This window comes from Aulostomus chinensis, chromosome 22, assembly GCF_037954235.1.
Source record: "Aulostomus chinensis isolate RoL2024-O1b breed Wild chromosome 22, RoL_Achi_v1.0, whole genome shotgun sequence".
Lineage (NCBI taxonomy): Eukaryota > Metazoa > Chordata > Actinopteri > Syngnathiformes > Aulostomidae > Aulostomus > Aulostomus chinensis.
The window spans coordinates 23,006,094-23,026,551 of record NC_141341.1 but is presented as its reverse complement, the minus strand read 5'-3'; the positions used below and the strand labels follow the sequence as shown (position 1 = coordinate 23,026,551).

Here is a 20,458-nt window from a genome sequence, read left to right as displayed (position 1 = left end):
CACCGCCATTTTTAAAGTTTCTGTGGTGAGAGCAACACGCAAAAATAAAAATGGACCAAGCCGAAGAAAGAGTTATCGAGGAGGTTCGCAGGTATGACCACCTTCACAACTTCCATCGTTGTCTCTGTCTCTGACCCATGTGCTATGACCGGAAGAAAACTAAGGAATTCGACAAGAGTCCCCCAAAACCATACGAAGGCGGTGGCTTGGCGGTGAATTACAGAGCAACGCGTTCCCTCGACGCAGAACTATAAATTCACAATGACGACGTAGGGGCTACGGCGTAGGTACGGCGTCGCCACGACGCAGAAGCATAAATCAGGCTTTAGTTTGACAGTATGTACCCTGAGAGGACACGGTCTCCCTTGTAAGCGTGAAACGTGTCTCGCCCACTTTGAGGGCTTATAAAATCCAAACCCAGTAATTCATATAAAAACCTTTAGCAACTTTTAATCAGCACAGTTGGGAGAGTAATGTGTGAAAGTTTGGAAGCGATACCATTAATGCCCTAGGAGGAGATAGATTTTGTTGGGGGAGTAAAAAAAGTCCTCATTTTGACAGTTTTGTCCAATTTGTGGACATTCTGTTGTAGAAAGGTGAGAGGTCAGAGTGTATGAATTGTTCGTCTTGATGAGACGAGTCCAACGGTGTTGGTCCCATGTTTGTTGGATATTCGTGGGAGGAGTTATAGTGCTCCAAATTATCTTGTAGTTGTGTGGCTCCCTAGGTGGCGCTATTGACTTTTGTGGTGTTTTTCTTTTTGATTAGTGAATGTTTAGCCAGACCGGACAATTGTGCCGAATTTCAGTGAATTTCATGCATGTTCAGGGGGTGAAATTAGATTATGCTCGTTATGCTCATAATGCTCATATTGCGCGCGCTCATTGACAGCAAGAACAGTATAATACCAGGTTCTGAATGGTGTGGATGTGAAAACCGGCTCCAGGCCGTCTGGCCCAGCTGCCTCATGGGTTTGGGGGGGGGGGGCTGGGACACTGTTTAGTATGTGTTTTTAGTGTTTTTAGTGCTGCTAATGTGTTGCTCTGCCGAGCAAACATAATAGGGTCGGCCCTAATTAATGCTTGTACAACATCATCCCCTGACTGAGGACAACTAACCAGTCCTGACTTTGACTGTGTTTGTGTTTGGTAAATGTTTTATGTTGGTTGAGCTTGTGTCCGTGTGTGTTAATGTGTGCCAAAATCCATGGTGTGACTTGAGTTTAATTCTGAAGAGTGGCTGAGAGGGAGCAGAGAGAGAGAAATGCTGTGTGAGAGTTAAATTGCACATTATATCAAGCTTGATGGGTTCTGTTGATTTTCTAGCAGTAATACCTGTGTTTCACACTTTTGCAATTTTAAATCTTGAACACATGTTGTAAAAGTGAAATACACTCTTTCCCTCCACTCAAAACTGGTAATGTATTTGTTTTAAATAAAAGATTTAATTCACTCTATTCCACAAACATAAACACTTTATTCAAGTAAACTGTTTATCTAGCAAATCTATAACATGCATTTATTCCGAAGATCATGTGTAACACTGTATGTTTGACTGAAAAGTTGGACGTAAGTGAGTGGGTACGAGAGAAGTGTTGTAAGGTTGAAGAGTGAGTGGTAGAAGTGGATAATAGGTAAAGTTGTATCACACATAGAATACTGTAGTTGTTGTTGCGCAGTTATAACTGAGAAGTCAGAATTAAGGGAGTTAAATGAACATTAAAGGGTTAAAGGAGAAGTGTGTATGACTGAACGAGGAGGAAATGCCTCCGGGCTACTCCGAGTGTGATTAGTGCGAATGGTCAGTGGGAGTGATTAAGGAGTGCATGGGTATTGTAGTACAGTTGACTTATGGGTTGGACACTGGCCAGTTGGCCATCAAAGGCGAATCGAAGATCATAACATAGAAGACAAAATAAGAAAAGGCAAGAGAAGAAAGATCTTGAGATAAAAAAAAAAATTTAACGCGTTCAAATAAGTATGAGAAATTTGCAAAAAAATTCTGAGGGAAGGTCTTGCAGAATTAAAAGACAAGCAACATAAGCATTACAAAAAAACAGCACACATCAGCAGAAGTAACAAGGCCCGGGCAGCAACTAGCGGTGTTGTATCCATCCCTGGCTGGAGTGGTCAACTTCTCAAGTGTTTTTGAATTAATACTGCTGGCTGCCTCAGGACAAGATAGCCCAAACAATAATTCAAGAAGCCAGAGAAACCCACAAATGGGGGATAAGTATGCTAATATGGCCCTGGATCACGATGTAGAAAATCAAGACGACTCCCAGCCGAGTAAAAATCTGTCTGCAGGGTTGAGCAAAACAGCAAGTCAAGCTGGTGGTCAAATGTCAAAAAGAGACATGCCTCCAAGATACTGCAGCACAGAAACAAAACAACCAAGGGTGTTCAACTGTTATGCAAAACATAATGAGTGTCTGTGGGGATCCTCATACTGGTGGGAGCTAGACAGCACAGGAATTGACTTACAAAGAGCAATAAACTGCACAGTGATCCAAGAACTTGAAGAAACAGAAAGCCTACAAGGTAAGAAAAGTAACCTGGAGGATGCAATGGTTGCCAGCAATGCCAACAAAAATGCTAGAAAACCAACAGAGGGATGACATGGGGGTCAAATGTATGATTTTATGCTCAGACCAAACCTAAGAAAACTGAGTTCAATGCGTATACAGACCCATACTCTGGGGGGCGCTGTGGGAGGAATATCCAACAAAGGTGGGTCCCAGAGGGCTCAAGGGGAAGCGCTATTGGAGGCCAAGAACGTTGCAGCCTATATAACACGTCAAATGAGAAGGTGGGAACAAGAAACAGAAGAAAAAATAGACAAACACCTGGGGCCTCATGTATCAATGCGGTTTACGTAAGAAAAACTTGCGTACGCCAGGATCGACGCTCACATTCAGATATATCAACGCAAAAAGTTTGTCGATTCTTGCACTGTTTCACGCTTGCACTATGCTTCCTGTAATGCTGCAAACCATTTTGATCTCTGAAACACACAGTGTAGATTACTGTGCCAGGGGGGAGGTCTTTGGGAAAGCATTTGTGGAAAAGTTGCCAGAGGCATTCTGCAACAGTTAAAGATCAAATAGAGATTAGGAACAGTCTATCAATGACAAAGTCAAGGAGTGGTAGAAAGAACCAACAGAACCCTGAAAGCAAAGCTGAAGAAGACATGTGCTTCTACTAAACTGAACTGGGTTGACGCTTTGCCAACAGCACTAATGAGTTATCACATGCAAACGCAGAGAGGTACGCATCTAACGACTAACATGAAATGCTTAGTGGTAGACATATGCCTGCACCACAACTAAGAGGTCCTTAGGTCCTTCCTTCAGGAAAAAGCCTTCGTGCCCAACTAAGACCAGGATCTGGTCCGACCGGTGGTGCCAGGAGATCAAGTGTATGTAAAGGTCTTCCAACAAAAATGGCGTGAACCCAGGCATGAAGGACCTTACACAGTTGAAAGAGCAACACCAATGACTGTCCAGGCAGAAGGAAGCACAAGGTGGTATCACGGAATCACTGCACCAAAGTTCCAGAGGAGAAGAGGGGCAGTATAAAACTGATAAAGAACAATGAGAAAAATGACTGTGTGGTGCAAACTAGTGATGAGCAATCTCGTGATGATGTAACATGACAATCAACGTCAGATGAAGCCAGTGCCAACCAGCCCCTGCCAGGCCCAAGGAGATTCAAGCGACTGTAGTATGCCAGAAGGAGAGCAGCAGGGCATGAGCAGAGCCACTCTCAATGACTCAGATGAGTACAATGCAAAACCAGACACATCTATCCAGGCAGACCTAGGGCCCACACCAGATTTCCAACCAAAGGTTCACAGAACCCAACATGAGTATTAAGAGAACAGACAGAAATACGAGTTAGATGAGATAAATACACTAGATGGGTATTGGGAGACAGTTTGGGCCTTATCAAGTGCAGTTAAGTTCAAAAAGGCAGCCTTGGAAGTTATAGTGACAGCTCGGGATTGTCAGACAGACAGCTTGTAGTATTACTAATGGCCAGGAGTAGGGAACACAACTGCTAATTGTAATATCACATGGTTATAATCTTGGTTCCCAGAGTCACAAATAAAACCCCAATTTATCACCCAGACTGAATGGTTTGAGAATCCAGTGTTGCTGGACCAAGACTGTGAGACTGTAAATATGACTAGTCCAATCCTACACTTGTTAGGTGAGCAAACAAATGCTGTAGCTGATAGTTTTTGGGTGTGTAAATACTATTCTGTTCTGTAAATACCATTCTGTTCTGTAAATACCATTTTGTTCTGTAAATACTATTTTGTTCTGTAAATACCATTTTGTTCTGTAAATACTATTTTGTTCTGTAAATACCATTTTGTTCTGTAAATACCATTTTGTTCTGTAAATACTATTTTGTTCTGTAAATACCATTTTGTTCTGTAAATACTATTTTGTTCTGTAAATACCATTTTGTTCTGTAAATACCATTTTGTTCTGTAAATACCATTTTGTTCTGTAAATACTATTTTGTTCTGTAAATACTATTTTGTTCTGTAAATACCATTTTGTTCTGTAAATACTATTTTGTTCTGTAAATACTATTCTGTTCTGTAAATACCATTTTGTTCTGTAAATACTATTTTGTTCTGTAAATACCATTTTGTTCTGTAAATACCATTTTGTTCTGTAAATACCTCTTCTGTTCTTTACCCTCTTTGTTATGCTATCTCTTGCTATCCCAGGACCTGAGTTCAATTTTTGTACCAACAACATGGAAATGCGAGTGGTATGACAATAAAGATCCTTGAATCCTGGTGTGGGGATGATGTGTTGCATAGCGTTCACAGACTGAGAGCTCCAGTGAAGTTATATATGAGGCAGTGGCTGAAAATGCAGTCAGATCAACCTCAAAGATCAAAGCGACAGTTCATTCTGAATGAGGGTATCAAGTTGAATGCGATAGGGCTACCAACGGGAATTCCCAATTAATTTAAGGCTCAAAGTGAGGTCCATATCAGGCAGGTCTGGGTTATGACAAATAAGAACGTAGCCTGGATAAATTATTTTCAATACAACCAGCAGAGGTACATCAACTATAGCAGTGAGTTGTTTGAAGTTTTGGGGAAACCGTTACACATAACTTGTACAGTACCATGGCAGAACAGATGTGTTGGAATGGATAACAGCAGAGCGATGAGAAGTTTGTCAGATGTTCGGGAAATATTGCTGTTCGAACATCCTGTAGCGTACTAACTCCCTTTTTCCTTCCGCACGTTCCTCAGGATGTCAGGAGTGACCACATCAGAACACTTAATTCTGAAAGAGGAGCAGAACAATCCCCTGTTTACCTTTCTAATGATAATTCACCATTTATATCTACAAGAACATTTGCTTCCCCGTTATCAAGATGTGTACCAGTCTACCAAAAACCTGGACTCTGTGTAATACATGACGTCATCTTGTAACTCTCTGTCACAGAATTCCTCACCTAACTTCGTCCACACACACACACACACACACACAGAAACACGCACATACACACTCGCACCCAAATACACTCACACAGTTGTACACATACACACATACATATAAACATTATGTTTAGAATGTTTCACTGTCTGCAGTTGTCAAGCTTTCCTTTCCTCTTCACTGTCATTGTCATAACTCGGAGCAATCGGATTCTCTAGGTGATCTGTGTGATGTTCGATTGTTGTCTGTTCAACTAGTTTTATACATTGATATCTGAAAAATATTGGGGACAAAGTGTGCTGATTGACCAGCACCCCCACACAGGTCAAAGGTCACTCCTCCAAGGCGGACCCGTTTATTATAAGGGTCGTTGCACCATCTGCTGCCTGGGCAAAGTGTTGTCTGTTCTTGCTTCTGCCTTTTTTGTGTGAGCTCCGAGAGCGGCTGGTCCATCTCTCCCCCTTTTCTTTTCTTTTCTGTTCTACTTAATTTAAAGAGAACTTCTTGTCTTTCATCGCAACATTTTTTCCTTTTTCAAAGTTTTTTGGTACACAGAGTTGAACATGTCTCTTGTTTTTGAGTTTGTGAAGGTATCATTCTGTGTAAAACCTAGACTATTGATTTTTTCTATTTTTGTAATTCATCATTGATTGTGGCTCATGGTTGCTATACTGTTGACCTCCCTTGAGCCTTGACTCTCCATCCTGACCAGCGGAGAGAAGCCACCTTATGCCTGAGAAGAGCAGGTTTGTCGAGGCAGCCAGCAGCCTGAGACCAGATGGTAGCAAATCAACGTGCTTCCCGTCTTCATCGAGCGATTCTCAGCTGGAGCCACGGTTGACGAGGTGGAGAGATATTGTACATTGATGGGAGCAATCCAGCTGAGAACGTAAGCCAGTTACATTGTTTTCGTGCTGTCACAGTAACAAAGATGAGTGCTGCATCTATTCAGGCCTCGATTCCTCTCTCACTGCTAAACTCTGCCTGACACTACCAAGCTTGGCCAGCCTCCATGCAGTAGTTTTTGTAGGTCACTATCGTTCATCCTGCACACCTTTTTACCTGCCCCTTTGCCATCTTCCTGAAGCTCAGATAACTCACGGCTAATTCGTATCTATATATATATATATATTTGCATGCAAGCCTCCGATTCCACAAAGACGCTTCTTGTTGTATGAGACAAAAATACAATGAGTGGTGCCCCGAGTGACAACTGAATAAAACATTCTAAAGATACGCCATCATCATCAGCTTATCAAGTCACTACAATCCCAAATAATACAAGTCCTGATGGTTCGCTCACAATTGCCGTGTCAAAATTGCACAAGTTAAACATAGAAATGAGGGAGAATGCTGGTGGGGATGTAGCCTGTCTTTGGATTGGTTAGACCAAATTTTGGGAAATGACAAATGACTCATATGCACCCTGTAGTCCAAGGACGACTGGGGGATCCAGACTTGTTCCCTGCCCCTGGACAGGTTCCCGACAAAGGACAAACGCAGTGGACCGATTTGAACCACTACACACTGAAATATGTATTTTTGAGTCACAGTTTTGTCATCAAGATCTTGAAATTCATTGCGTAATCGGTTGCTGCTGACACACACATCACATAACTCCATGTGTTCTGTTTTAAGCAATAGTTTGGAGAAACACTGTGCCATCACGGTACAAATTGTCCTGTCATAATCACGTAATTTCAGTAACCACTGTTCAGTGTTGTGAAAATGTGCTGTGCTGATGGTTTGCAGTTCAAGGTTTGAGTTGAGAAGGTGGTCGCCAGTAGGGGAGGGGCCATGGGAGAATTTTCCTTTTGAGAGGTTTTTCACTCCCATACACCTCTGAATGGTGAACTGTCTCATGTACTCCAATTTCATTATGATGAATGTTATTATAACAGTAAGTCTATACTCATGTGAATATCCTGAACATCATATCATTTTACTGTTTAAGTTTGAATGTTGTCCATCGCTCAGGCTCAACACATATAGTTTAAATCACTCCAGTGGTTTCAGGGGTGATACGCAGGAGAATGACCAGAAGTGAGTGCAACATCACTATAACCTGTACTGATGCTAAACATGTTAGCCCGCCCAACAAAACAGGAGACATCTGGAACATTGGGAATGGAGCCAAGTGCACACCACTCTGAGATCACCTAAAAGCCCGGTAAACAGAATGAAACCATTACGCCACAAGAAGACACACAGCCTATCGTCAGTATTAAAAGGTATGTCACATTCTGTAACGTTGGAATATATCTCTGTCTGCATTGCAAGAAGGGTCGTTGTTTTGAATAAAGACATTCCCTGAGGTCAAGTCCTATGTTGTAACCGTACCGCAGAACCTCTAGGACATGAGGATGTTTGAACATGTTGCATTTTTGCACTCAAATATTTTCATTTTATAACCAATATGAGAAGGTGTGTTGTTCTGCTACCACTGGCACCTGATCACGTTACACATACTCACGATCATAACACAGATAATTAGTTTGGGATTTATTTTGTAGTGATTTAATAATTATTATTTAGATCCATTCTTCAACAGCTGTCAGTATCAGCAGCATGAGTCGCATTCAATTGAAAATAAACAATTAAAATTGAACTCACTTCATCACAAACGTACAGGGCAAGAACCAAAGCCACAAAGCCAGTGGATGGATGTTCTGGACACTCAGGTGAAGAGAGGAGCTGAACTGTTGGAGATGTGGCGGCATGCATAGCACACAGGGTCTTTTGAACGCACCTTGATGGCATGTCGGCCTATCAGTGAACAGGTGCCCACATTTAAGACGGCCCCTCCCTCGCCCTTCCTGTTTCGCAACATTTCCGTGAGGAAGTGGCTTGATTCCACATCCGCTGTGTGTGCCGCTGTGCGTGCCGCTGTGCGTGCGTGCTGCTCTGTGCTGCTTCCCTGCACTCTGTTTGGCAGTGGAAACGCTGACATCTGGCGCCTTCCCTCTTGGATGAGCGTGTGTGTGCGTGCTGATACACTTCGGCAAAGGGACAACCACATATGGGACCCTGCTGCTTTGTCTTGCTCCGACTCCAGCTGGTCTACGGTGTTATCTGCCTGACTGTGGCTTGGGGAAACGCAGCCTTGCTGCTTCGGCTGCTCGGTGCTGCGTTGGGCCCTTTGTTTGGCTGCGGCTCTCTACTGACAATTTTAAAGTGGTTTGCCTTTTTTTAACTTCAGACTCTTTGCTGCAGTTACCCACTCTGCCGCTTCGACAACAGATGCAGGGCTACACACACCTGGACGGAGCTGAGTTACAAGGATTTAATCGTATGAGTGACGCTTGGGTGTGAATTTAATTTGGGTTAATTTTGTTCTTTTTATTCCTTTCTATTTCTTTTCTTGGGTTTCTTGAGTTAATTTGTTTAATTTGGATTCATAGGATTAATTAATATTTTCTTTTGGTTTCTTCTGATTAGGTTAAATTTTCTTTTTTTCTGTTTACCTTTTTTGTTAAATCATATTTTGGAATTGTTAGTTTTCTTTGAATTAGGTATTTTGCTTTGATTTCTTTGGGCAGTATTTGAATATTTAAAATATTTCAATTCTTTGTGTGTGTTGTTTTGATTTAACTTTCCCACCAATTGAATTATTTTGTATTTGGTTTGAGTGTAACTTTTTAATTGTGTTCTTATTTCAGTGTCAGAGGCCGGTGGTGTCCCCTCCTTTGGTGTGCTGTGTCCCCCTGCACCGTAAAAAATAAAGGGCTATGAAAACTCAAAAATTCTAGGTAACTGGCTGCAATAGATTTTTGCGTTTTGAGTCCCAACTAAAAATCTCGAGTTTTGAAGAAAACTACATACATTTGAGACAACAAATTATCATTTGTTGAGATAACTTATAAATTAACTTTGAGATAACTTCAAATTTAGAATTTTTTAAACACTTACAATTTAGCAGTCTCAACTAATTATTTTTGTTTCAGATAACATACCTTTCACATGCATCAAAACTCCAAATTTTGAGTTGCGCTTATAAAACATGAGAAGTTACGGCAACTGAAACCTTTCTATTATGCCAATGATACACAGATACAAATACTAGTTCAGTAAAACATGTTTATTTAGACATTGTGAGGTCTTGTTGTCAGGCTTCTTACTGCAAGAGCTTTGTTTTCAGGCTCCGCACACGCTGGGAACAAGATGGTGTAAGCTTCATAAAGATGTGCTGCGCTGTGTCAAAAGTATATCTGAGATCTCTCGGGAACTCTATGTTCAGCGCATAAAGCAAGCCAAAGAGGTAGACGAAGGCAGTGGGAAGGTCAGGAATGTCTTCAAGGACTATGGTCTCCTCCAACACCACAGCAATGCTATTGACTGTTTGCAGCGAGGCCGGTGCACCGTCATCAGTCAACACAGTGAGCACTCTCATTTAGACCCCTTTTGTTGTTGTGTCTTCTGGATCTGTGTCCTGTTAAAAGCAGAATTTCAGTCAAATTTAATATAAACATTGTCAAGATAACACTTTAAACACCCACATCAGGGTGTAATTTTCAATTTGTGTATGTGTATAAGGACTAGGGGTTGCGATATGGGCAAAAAATAATATTTCAATATTTGCAGACAATATCCCTATACACAATATATTGCAATATGTTCAAAATCTCCTCTAGAGCTCATCATAAATACTCAATTTAACCATCTTTTGCATGACATCACAACAGGCAGTCACATGATTCAGTCACACGGTCATCCCTGCAACATATTTCTGCATCAACATTACTGTGCTGCTCTTTACTGCCACCTAGTGTGGAATTAAGTTTGTGCTTCCAGCTTGCTGTAGTTGGTCAGTAACAGACTGTAGCAGCACAGACAGCCGTCTATGGTTCATTTCCACAGAGCAGATAGGAAACATATGGCTGGAAGTACAAAGCACATGTTTATGTTCACTTTGTTCATTTAAATAAAGTTAAAGTCTAGTTTAACATCACCACCATCACAATGCTAATATCTTTCAAGTTAATGGCATTTTCTATTCAAAGTTAGCATTGAGCTGGCACTTGTTAAATGCCACATCCTGTTCTTGTGGCAGTTTTCAACACCTGCAGACTACGTCACACACAAACGACCAGGAGTGTGTGTGAAGGAGACCTTCTACACATGCTCTACTGCGATGCATGGTGATGTTAGATGTCTGGAAATCAGACAAAGAAAAGACATAGGATATTTGGTTAAAAACAGCGCAGCGAAGCAAATGAGAATATTTACAGGCTTGGTGAAGCTAAGATTTATTTGTTACTAAAATATGAAATGAAAATCAAAGTTGACATGGTTCTGTTACAACTACATAGAACAATGACAATTCATAAAATGATTCAAAATCACTGTTAAGCTTTCATTTAATTCGCCAAAGAAACCTCAACCACAAAAGCCTAATTAATATTTGAGTTCAAGCCTAAGTCTAAGCCCCTCTCTCTCTTTTGGAACCAGCTCTCACCCTGGGCTGAAGATACTCTCTCCACTTTTCCAAACTGGCTCAAATGGTTCCTCTTTGAGCTTTTCATAAGGGCTCAGGTAACTCTGAACCATAATCAAAAATAAATCATGCTTTTTAAATTAATTCACCTGTTCATCAAGAACATCCAACAGGCTCTCCATCTTTTGTCCACAGGCCCCTTTCCTGGCACAATAGAGTTTGAGCAGTCGAGGACAGTACTCGTCTAGCGCTGCTCTAAATGTCCACAACAGGTCTTTTGTTGTCGCTCGGTAGAACTCGCTACAAATCTGTGGAGCATGAAGGAAAAAGAAAAAAACAACAGAAAAAAACACAACTGAAACCAAATCAATTTAGATACATTTTCTCTTAAATGTTAAGTAGCTAGTTTCTGAGTGCTTTTGTTGGCAAGGATGCCATGGTGTTATCCACTGAATTACTCATTGTATAAGCCAGTGGTTCCCAAACTTTTTTTGTCGAGCCCCCCCTTGGCCATATATGAACATTGTGCGCCCCCCCTTTCAAAAAAATGTACATATCGCTTTACATTTTCAGTTTTTATTGTTCGTTTTCCAACTTGCACTTTAATTGTTTAACGTGAGCTACTTTCACTCTTTTACTCAAGTTATTGTTGTATTGGGGACTTTTACTTTTCACTTTTTTTAAATTTCAAGTAGAATATTTGTATTTTTTCTGTATTTTTTATTCACTGGGCGACTCTGAATGCTGCTTTCACAGGGACAGATGTAGTTTGGACAAAGTGACTCTGCTGGAGATGACAGTTTTTAGTTTATTTATATAAAATCAAGGTGCTTGTTCACATGTTGGAGGTTTCTAAGTGTCTTTTCATTTATTGGGCTTTAAACTTTCTGCGTTAATATTTTCACACACACTGTGGTCTCTTCTTCTTCAGGGACAGATTTACCTCCTAACACTTTCTAGCTTTTACCTTTTTCTTCTCCGTTGTTGTGGCGTTAAAATTAACTCACCGTCTAATTTTTAATTCCCGCCTTTCATAAACCTCCAACTTTGCTTTTCATCACTAGACGACTACTTCTTCTGTGGTTTCTGCAGATGTTGCTTGTTCCTCGTTTGTTTTAAACCCAGTGAAGGCGCAATACCGCCCCCAGTGGTGGCGGCGAGTATTGCAGCAGACTAAAGTGTGTATCTATGGTATCAGGAGATCATTTGGCGCCCACCCCCCAGTTTGGGAACCACTGGTATAAGCAATAGTTAGGAACTTTTTCCACACACACTTACCTGTTCCTGTAGAAACAGGGCAGGCCATCTCTCGTTGATTTCCGTGACCATGGGCTGCACCTCAATAATCTCCTTTCTCCGGAGGGAAAATGTGAGTTCCATCTTCTGACTGGAAGATGAAACAAAAAAGAAGAGGAAAGACATGGAACTTATCAGAGTGTCAAAGTTTTCTGGATGATCGGGCAAATGATTGACTTTGCCTCGCTTTGGTTTTTTTCAAGGAAAAGCCACCTTCATCAGGATCTTCAGACCGCCCTCTTTTACTGTTTACACTAACCTCATGACAACCAGCCTGTCGGAGCTTTGCTCTGTAATTTCCAAGCTTGTACTTGATACTTGTTGTCCAGCCATCATATCCTGTTCCACACCAGGCTCCTTGAGGCATGGATGTTTGCAGACAAGTTCAACTGATTCAATTGACTTTTATCAGGATAAGCTTTCAGAGCAAACATTTCTTGTGCCAGTTTGTCTAGTATTTCCATTTTTACATCTCTTGTTGGACTCAGACCTTTTCCAGTTTTTTGAAAGTTCTCATTTCTCTTACGCAGCTTTAACTCAACATCATATGCAAATGAAGGAACTGGAAAAGGAGAAGGCCACTCTGAAGCACTTCTTAAGATGCTTTGAATAATGGAGGATGTGCTGTGGGAAGAGTTAGGGGAACTGATACTGGCTGTATCAAGAGAAGAGATGTCTGCTTGACTTGATGTTTGAGATTCATCATCACGATTCCAAACAATGTGTAAGACAGCCTTATCTGCAGGCAACTCGACCATGTCAATTAAGTTGCACAGAGCATTCTCAAAGTCTGGATCCTCATATTGTACAGAGAAATCGCCATCTAGTTCAAGTTTTTCCCGTAGCACATCAAGTAGTTGCTCCACAGATTCAGGGCGTTTAGTCAGTTGAATTTTCCTAATGAGTTTGGGCTTTATGTTTACACGTAGCAACAAAGCCTGTAAAGACAAAGAAAGATATTTAATACACAAGCATGGTCGAACAATAATTCTTGGATTATACACATCTATAGTACATACCATTACAATCAATGCAGTAGACACGCCCTTGGGGTTACCATCAACTTTCCAGCGACTTGGTATACTGTTAAGGGATGGTAATCATTCAAGTCCTCCGGATCCAGGATTTTGACATCCAGACAGCCAGTGTCAATAACTTCGTAAGACCTGTAGTGTTCCATAAACCAGGAGGAGAGCTTTGTGGTTACAAAAAAACACTTTCTCAAAGTAGATGACAATGTTCAGGAGTTTGTAAAACTCAGGCAGTCCACTGCATTGCCCGGCAGAAACAATCATGCCTTTTGCATAGTGGGTTCCATGTAAATGAACATCTTCGGTAAGGGATATGGTATCTTGCTGTGGAAACTTGTTTTGAATTTCAACCCTGAGTTTTTCCTCCAATGATGCTGTGTTAACCTTGTCAACACTGGCTGTGTACAGTTTTGGTTTTAACAGACTTTTGCCATCAAGGTAATATGCCATCATTTGTTGATGTTTAGTACAGAGCGTAAGAAGGATGTTCTTGAAATTGAGAACATCATGCACCACTTTTTTAAAGAAGTTGTGCTTGGACTCAAAGCGCATAGTCCACAAGTCCACTAGAGGTCCAAAGCAACATATAAGGTGTACATAGTGTTCAATATAGTGATGTTTTGGCAAACACTTGAAGTCAGGAAAAGTGTTAAGAAGCAAGTTGCGATGGTCATATATTTTAGTCTCCAGATAGCACAGTATTTCCTCTGAAATTAGTAGAGACATTAATCTCCACAATCTCTTTGAGGTCCATTAATATTTCCCATGAGGGCTCCTTTTCTGGAATACTGCTCCCAATCAAAAGAGGAAGCAAACGTAACAGTGTCCAGTTTTCGTGTCCGTTGCCACTGATTCTTCGCTTTCCAAAGCTGGCTTTTGTTATTTGTTTGGGCTTGTCAACCTCATCAGAATGTTTATATGGAAACAGTTTTATGCGGCTATTAAGCCCATCAAATGTAATGAAACCTTTTCTTACCAAATCTTTAAGACACAAACATAATTCAACTGGGATAACACCTTTCAAAGAAATCATGTAAAATATCTGGGGGAAACCCAGTAACAGGATGGAAATGGGACAAATGAAGTACACAGTCCTGTTTCACACCATTCACTGTTTGTTTATCACCAGATTCAAGTTCCTGCACAAAGGTATTGTGCTGTTCCACAGTTCTTAGTTGACAATGCCTTGCCTCAACAGTATTAATTTGGTCCCGATTAATACAACAAAATCTGCAAAAATAATCAACGTTGAATGATTCCTGGAGTCCTGCTAGGCTATGTGCCCCAAGATTATCTGCAGACACACAAAATACTGTCCCCTTCACAAATGTATCTAGTGCCTCCACAAACACCCCTTTTGTTTCCAGAAATTGTATATCCTTTATCAGTGGATGAAGAAATGCATCATACCCAAACTGTTTTACATCAACACTCTTTCCAAGAAGAGCCAGTTGTATTAAGGGCATAGCAGAGCGAAACTTTGCTGGTAAATTCAGCAAAATCCAGTAAACAGCAGTAATTTTATGTATTGTTCTAGATGTCCCCAAAGGGTTACATACTTCAAATTCGTCTATATACAGTCCAATAGAAAAATTTGTCTTTTGCAACTACAACTTCTCTGTAAAATATGACTCTCCCAATAAACTCTCTAGCACTTGAATAAGTGGAACATAAACAAAACTATTTGTATGGGTACATTTATATGTGTATTCAGTTGGTGCAATCACTGGGAAGTGCTCATTGAAATAGATATTCCTCCTGTAATTAGTGGAAAGAGCACCTTTTGCTTCAGTACTTACAATAAGTGGATTTTTTTTTTACAATTGCATCATTAATTTCAGTAACAACACAATTATCTACTTGAACGCCATGTTTAGTTAGAACCTCTGATTATTTGAAGAGAATGACATTCAGTGAAATGGAGGATGTCGTTCAATTCCTCAACAATTGTCTGCAAAGCACTTTTTGAAACATGTAATACAGATTGCATGCGCAAAAAAAGAGATGCAATTTTATGTTCTATAGTGTCAGTGTCTATATACTCTTCCTCAGCCCTTTCATTTGAATCTTCATCAGTTTGTGATGTCTCACTTCCACCACAGATATCACCCAGCTGGTTCACATTTTCAGGTTCAATGGCACATGTTACATTTTCTCTAACACGAGTTCTAATGTCCTGTTTATGTTTGTGTTTTCTGCTTCTGTGAGAAGTGAATGTTTTTAAATTGTTAGATTCAAACTCACACCGTAAAAAAGGACAATGCACAGTCTGTCTATTTCTTAAATGATGTGCAAGATGGATGAAAAATGTGCTTTGACTGCAATTTTCTCTAAATTCCCAAGACTCACAAAAAAATGTCCACTTCTCCTCCCTTCTCCTTGTCCTGCAATGTGATCTTGTGAGATGGGTTTTCAGTGCACCGTGGGTCCTGAAAGTGCACACACAGTCACTGTAAATACAGGGCCAGTTAGCTCCTCCTCCGTGCCTCAGTCTATAGTGCTTGAAGAGACCTTGTTGGTTTGTGCAGGCAAAATCACAAAATTTGCACCTCATAGGATAACTAACGAGAAAAAGAGTCCATTTACTTGACAGAATAAACAGGTAACCCTCAGTCAGCAAACTTGTCAGTCCACCAATTTATCATTTAATGTAATGTTTACATTGTTTCTCTGTTGGTATTGTATTATAGTATGAGTTAGTAAACTGATTAAATACATGATTTTATTTTTCATCTCCCACACATTTGTTTTCACTCTGGTCAAACGGTTCAAACATCACTGACAGAGCGTCATGTTTCCGTGACGACCAACCGGAACAAGACGAGCAGTATGTCATGTTAACATGACTTCCAAAAATGAGTCACACATGAAGTAGGGTAACACTAAAAGTTATCAAAGACATACGTGCGCAATATACCGGTCATTAGTAGCAATGCCCATTATGTTTAATAATGAGCTCCGGTTCGACTGCAGCCCACTAACGGAGCCAACAGAGCAAACGGAGCTAACGCTAGGAACACAGTGGACGCTGAAGCGCCGTGACGAGCCGCACCTGTTCCTTGTTCGCACCGTGCACGAATTTCTCTGCCAGCATGCTGCAGAGCTGATCCTCATTCTTTTAGTAACAGCCTCGTCAGTTTTTATATATATATTATTTTTTCCTAACAAGTGTACATGTATGTTCAGACCGCGGGGCGCCTAGTTTTTAGTTTATCAATATATAGCCTATAATAGATTTTTTTTTCATTGTGTGTATTTAAGCCTAGTATTACATCTTTAGTATTTTATCTTTCTGCTACTCCGTGCAAGAGACTAAATAAAACAAAATTCGTGCTTAATAAAAACTCACAACCTCCCCTTTGTATGTACCTTCGCTGACAAACAATTAACATATTAAAACCTTAATGTGTTTTTTATCCAGTTTTGATGGGTTTTTAACGTGGGATTCATCCGATTCGAAGAAAATTGTTCAGACACCAAAACTGAAGGCTGCTTCGCTGCATGGTGTGGCCGGGCACGTTTGTGAACGTGGGCCCAAGTGTGCAGCATGTGGGGCTTTGCGCCCAGTGTGTTCCTGTCCTAATGTAGCTAACCAGATGGATATTTTCTGCTGTCACGTTTTGAACAACTTTAGTCCGGTCCGGTCCAGTGTTATATCTTCATGACTCTTGCCGTTTAATTTTAACATAGTAACACGTTTTGAGTTGCTAACAGGCTAACGCCACCTTGCTAACACGACATACACGAGGTCTACACAGCCCTCATACAACAACCACCACAATAACCACCTATTTAACAATGTTTAAGTTACTGGCATATTTAAACGAGTCTTTCCCATTTAATTTATATATGATTTATTTGTTGAAAAAACTCTTTTATCTATACTTCTCTGGACCCGAATGTTAAAAGGCCAATGAATATGTAAAAAAAAATTATATACACATATATTTATACACAAAGTATAATTTAACATGTAAACTTTAAGCATATTAAGCAAAACACTCACCTTGCGAGAAAACCTTGAATGATTTCGCAGCACAAGGTCAAGACGGTTTGGCGATGGAGCCCCTGCAGATAAGCATTGGCGACCCCAAGTTCTTGTTCTCGCGATTTCTAGAAGTTGTCCTGACCTCAAATGCACAGTTTTGAGGTTTGCTAACTCAAATTATTAAGTGATATCAACTTTAGCCGAGTAACATGTAAAAGATAGTTGGCATACATGTGTTTATTAGTTTACAACACAACTCAACTTATGTTAAGTTAACTTAAAAAATATTGTTGGACCAAAAAAATTTAGTTTTCTTTTTTAGAGTGAGGTGACGGTTACTTCCAAGTGTGCGTGTGTGGGTGATTTATGTTGATTTCTTTAATTTGGGTGAACTCCCCAGATACACTCACTCATCTCCCACGTAGCCTCTGCCCTGATCAGTTTCCCTTTTCTTTTTTTGCTTTGTGTTTGTGCGAATGATAAATTCTTATTGTTTTTAACTTGACTTAAAAAATAAAATAAATACCTAGATTTGTTACCACAAACCACGTCTTCAGCTGAGTAATAGAACTTACCTGTGTGTCTTGTCTCCTAACTAAAAACTCTCTGGGTGAAATTCCCAGGGTGGCGTTGTTGTGCAACAATGTAGAGTCCTCTCAAAATTATTGAGCAGTATTGGTGTAATTCTCCTTCTTAACTCGCCACAGAGACATCAGGCTGAAAAAGGAGGTCTCCAGGGCCTGGTCTGTCTCTCCAGAGGCAGCCGACCAGTACTGGCAGGCCAAGCAGTGTGCAGCCATGGCAGTCGCCGAGGCAAAAACCTGAGGATGGGAGGAGTTCGGTGAGGCCATGGGGAAAGACCATCAGTCTGCTCCAAAACGTTCTACCAAACCATCCGCCAGATTTTGTTGGCGCAGCCGGGTGGTGGAGGGATCGAGTTTGGTGGCGGAAGGATGTTGTGTCTGCTTTTTGTGGACGATGTGGTCCTCTTAGCTCCATCAAGCCATGACCTCCAGCTCTTGCTGGAACAGTTCGCACAGTTTTCAGCTGAATGTGAAGCGGCTTAGATGAGAATCAGCATTTCCAAGTCTGAGGCCACAGTCCTCAGCTGGAAAAGGGTGGCCTGCCCACTCCAGGTCAGTGGGGAGGTCCTTCCTCAGGTGGAGGAGTTAAAGTATCTTGGTCTTGTTCACAAGTGACCCAGGACACACAAGAGGGATTATATCGCTCAACTGGCCTGGGAACACCCATTCCACCCACCATTCTTGTGCTCCAGGTTGCATTTGCTCCCCTCTGTGGGCTTACAGAGAAAGAGCACTGTGAGTGGAGGAGAATCTGGAGGCTTTCTGGCATGTGTCAAGCCCTTATCAATGTAAACTGCCGTGGATGCACATTAGCACAGTGAGTGATTAAATCCAGTTGTAACATTTGGGAACATCTATCCCATCCATCCCAGAACATTCATCCTGCTGCCATTTGGCAAATAATATGGCTGTTGTACAACCAGATGACAGTGCATCCCTTTTATTCTGGCTATCAGACTTTGTGATTCATCCTTGACACCTATAAAAATTGTTCTTACACCTAGGGATGAGCCAGATACTCAAATGAAATCACAAATAAATTATCAGTACAGATATTGTGGTTGTGACAAGGCTGAGTAACTGACAATGATGTACTCTCGTGTTTTATTGAGGAGGGAAAGTCTTCATTTGGGTGTCTGTCTGTGTCCCACAAGGTTCTCTGATAGGCAATTGGCTCACCAGTCACACACGGAGTCACACACAGAGCACAGAAGCGCAGCTTGCTGCAGCTGCTTCTGCAATCACACAGAAGATAGAAGTGTTTCCTTATTGCAGAGTACAGACAAAGTAGACATACTTTTATTGCATATAAACAAGGCAAAACAAAAAAAAAAACACCAATAGAAACTTCTGATCAATACTTATTCATTTCCTGAAACCAATTCAGCAAATAACATACACCATGTTAAACCAGACCCACTTCCAGTTGAAAGTCCACCCATAGCTTCGGAGTATAGGTACTTGTACTTGCTCATCTCAATTCACTCCACTGTGCAGGTGGCAGCCATGGGTGGGAGCCGTTATCTTTTTGGGTTGACAGTCTGTCAGTCCAGCCACCCCTTTCTTGATTAGGCAATATTTCAGGAACACCTGGGGGGAATTTCTTAAAAATCTGATACTTGATATTCATCCTCAAGGGCTCATTGATGAAATGAAAATATTTCAGAAGTAAAAAAAGTCACTGACATTTCATATGAATGTAAAATTTCCCAAATCTCCCAAGGAAATGTCTTCAAATATAGTACACATGCCAACAGAGCCTGAAACGATTTTGATGATCAAAGGCTCAGGTTACTGTGACAGGCAAATATTATGGATGCGTACAACCATGATGCAGTATAACTTGTAGCTTATTGACCTATTTTTTATAGTCCATCTGTAAATTCTTGAGAACTAATGGCTTAATCTTGTTATATATCACAAGGTTAAGTAAGGAAAAATGTATAACTTACATGAGGGGCTATAATTTGCAGTTATGGCTGAGACACACTGACTCTAATGTCTTTGCCTATGCACTTTCCAGAACACTGAGGATCTATGTAGCTTGGCAATGCTCAAAAGCAACAAGCGCATTTTACATTTTAAAAAGAATGCTGAAGAATACTTTCGAAAACATTTAAGGGGAGCTAGCTTGAAGCTAAAGGAAACTGCTGTTTAATCATTATTTTGTTGTGTTGAGGAGTCAGAAGCCCAAATTGTAACATTTTATCACTGTCCTACAATAAGTGAGACAATAAGACAGTAAGTAAAGTTCTCTACTCACTCTGCACTCCTTCTCTGGCAAAATGAGGAGGGGTTGCTCTTTCAGAAGCTCTTGAAATGTTGATCAATCATGGTGGAGGGGGGCAAAGGGGAGTGGTAAATGACATGGACCATTTTTGCAGGATACAGAAAATATCAGGAAAAAAGATAGTAGGAGGCACAATGCCCCAATGATCTAAAAAGTTTCTGTTAGTGGTTAGCAGCTGTATAGGAGTCCAAAATCAATTACAAAGACCTAAAATGAGTCATAATACAATTTCAGCGCCAGATGTCGTAGTTGTTGACAACATGCACCCCAAAAAACTGCCACAGTGCCACATGCCACGCATATCTTACACAAATGCTGTCTAATGAGAGAACAAAAAGCAATAACATCCAGATTCACATTTATGA

General features: G+C 40.8%; 1 long non-coding RNA gene across 1 annotated transcript; it reads right to left on the bottom strand.

Annotated features, from left to right (window-relative positions):
* Positions 1–9,540: 9,540 nt before the first annotated feature.
* On the bottom strand, positions 9,541–17,379 carry LOC147241182 (uncharacterized). The gene is made up of 5 exons (XR_015111190.1): positions 17,238–17,379; positions 15,581–15,660; positions 12,183–12,291; positions 11,054–11,212; positions 9,541–9,899 (listed from the first exon to the last, which is right to left on the bottom strand). It is a non-coding gene; the product is annotated as an uncharacterized LOC147241182 (long non-coding RNA).
* Between the last annotated feature and the right edge of the window lie 3,079 nt (positions 17,380–20,458).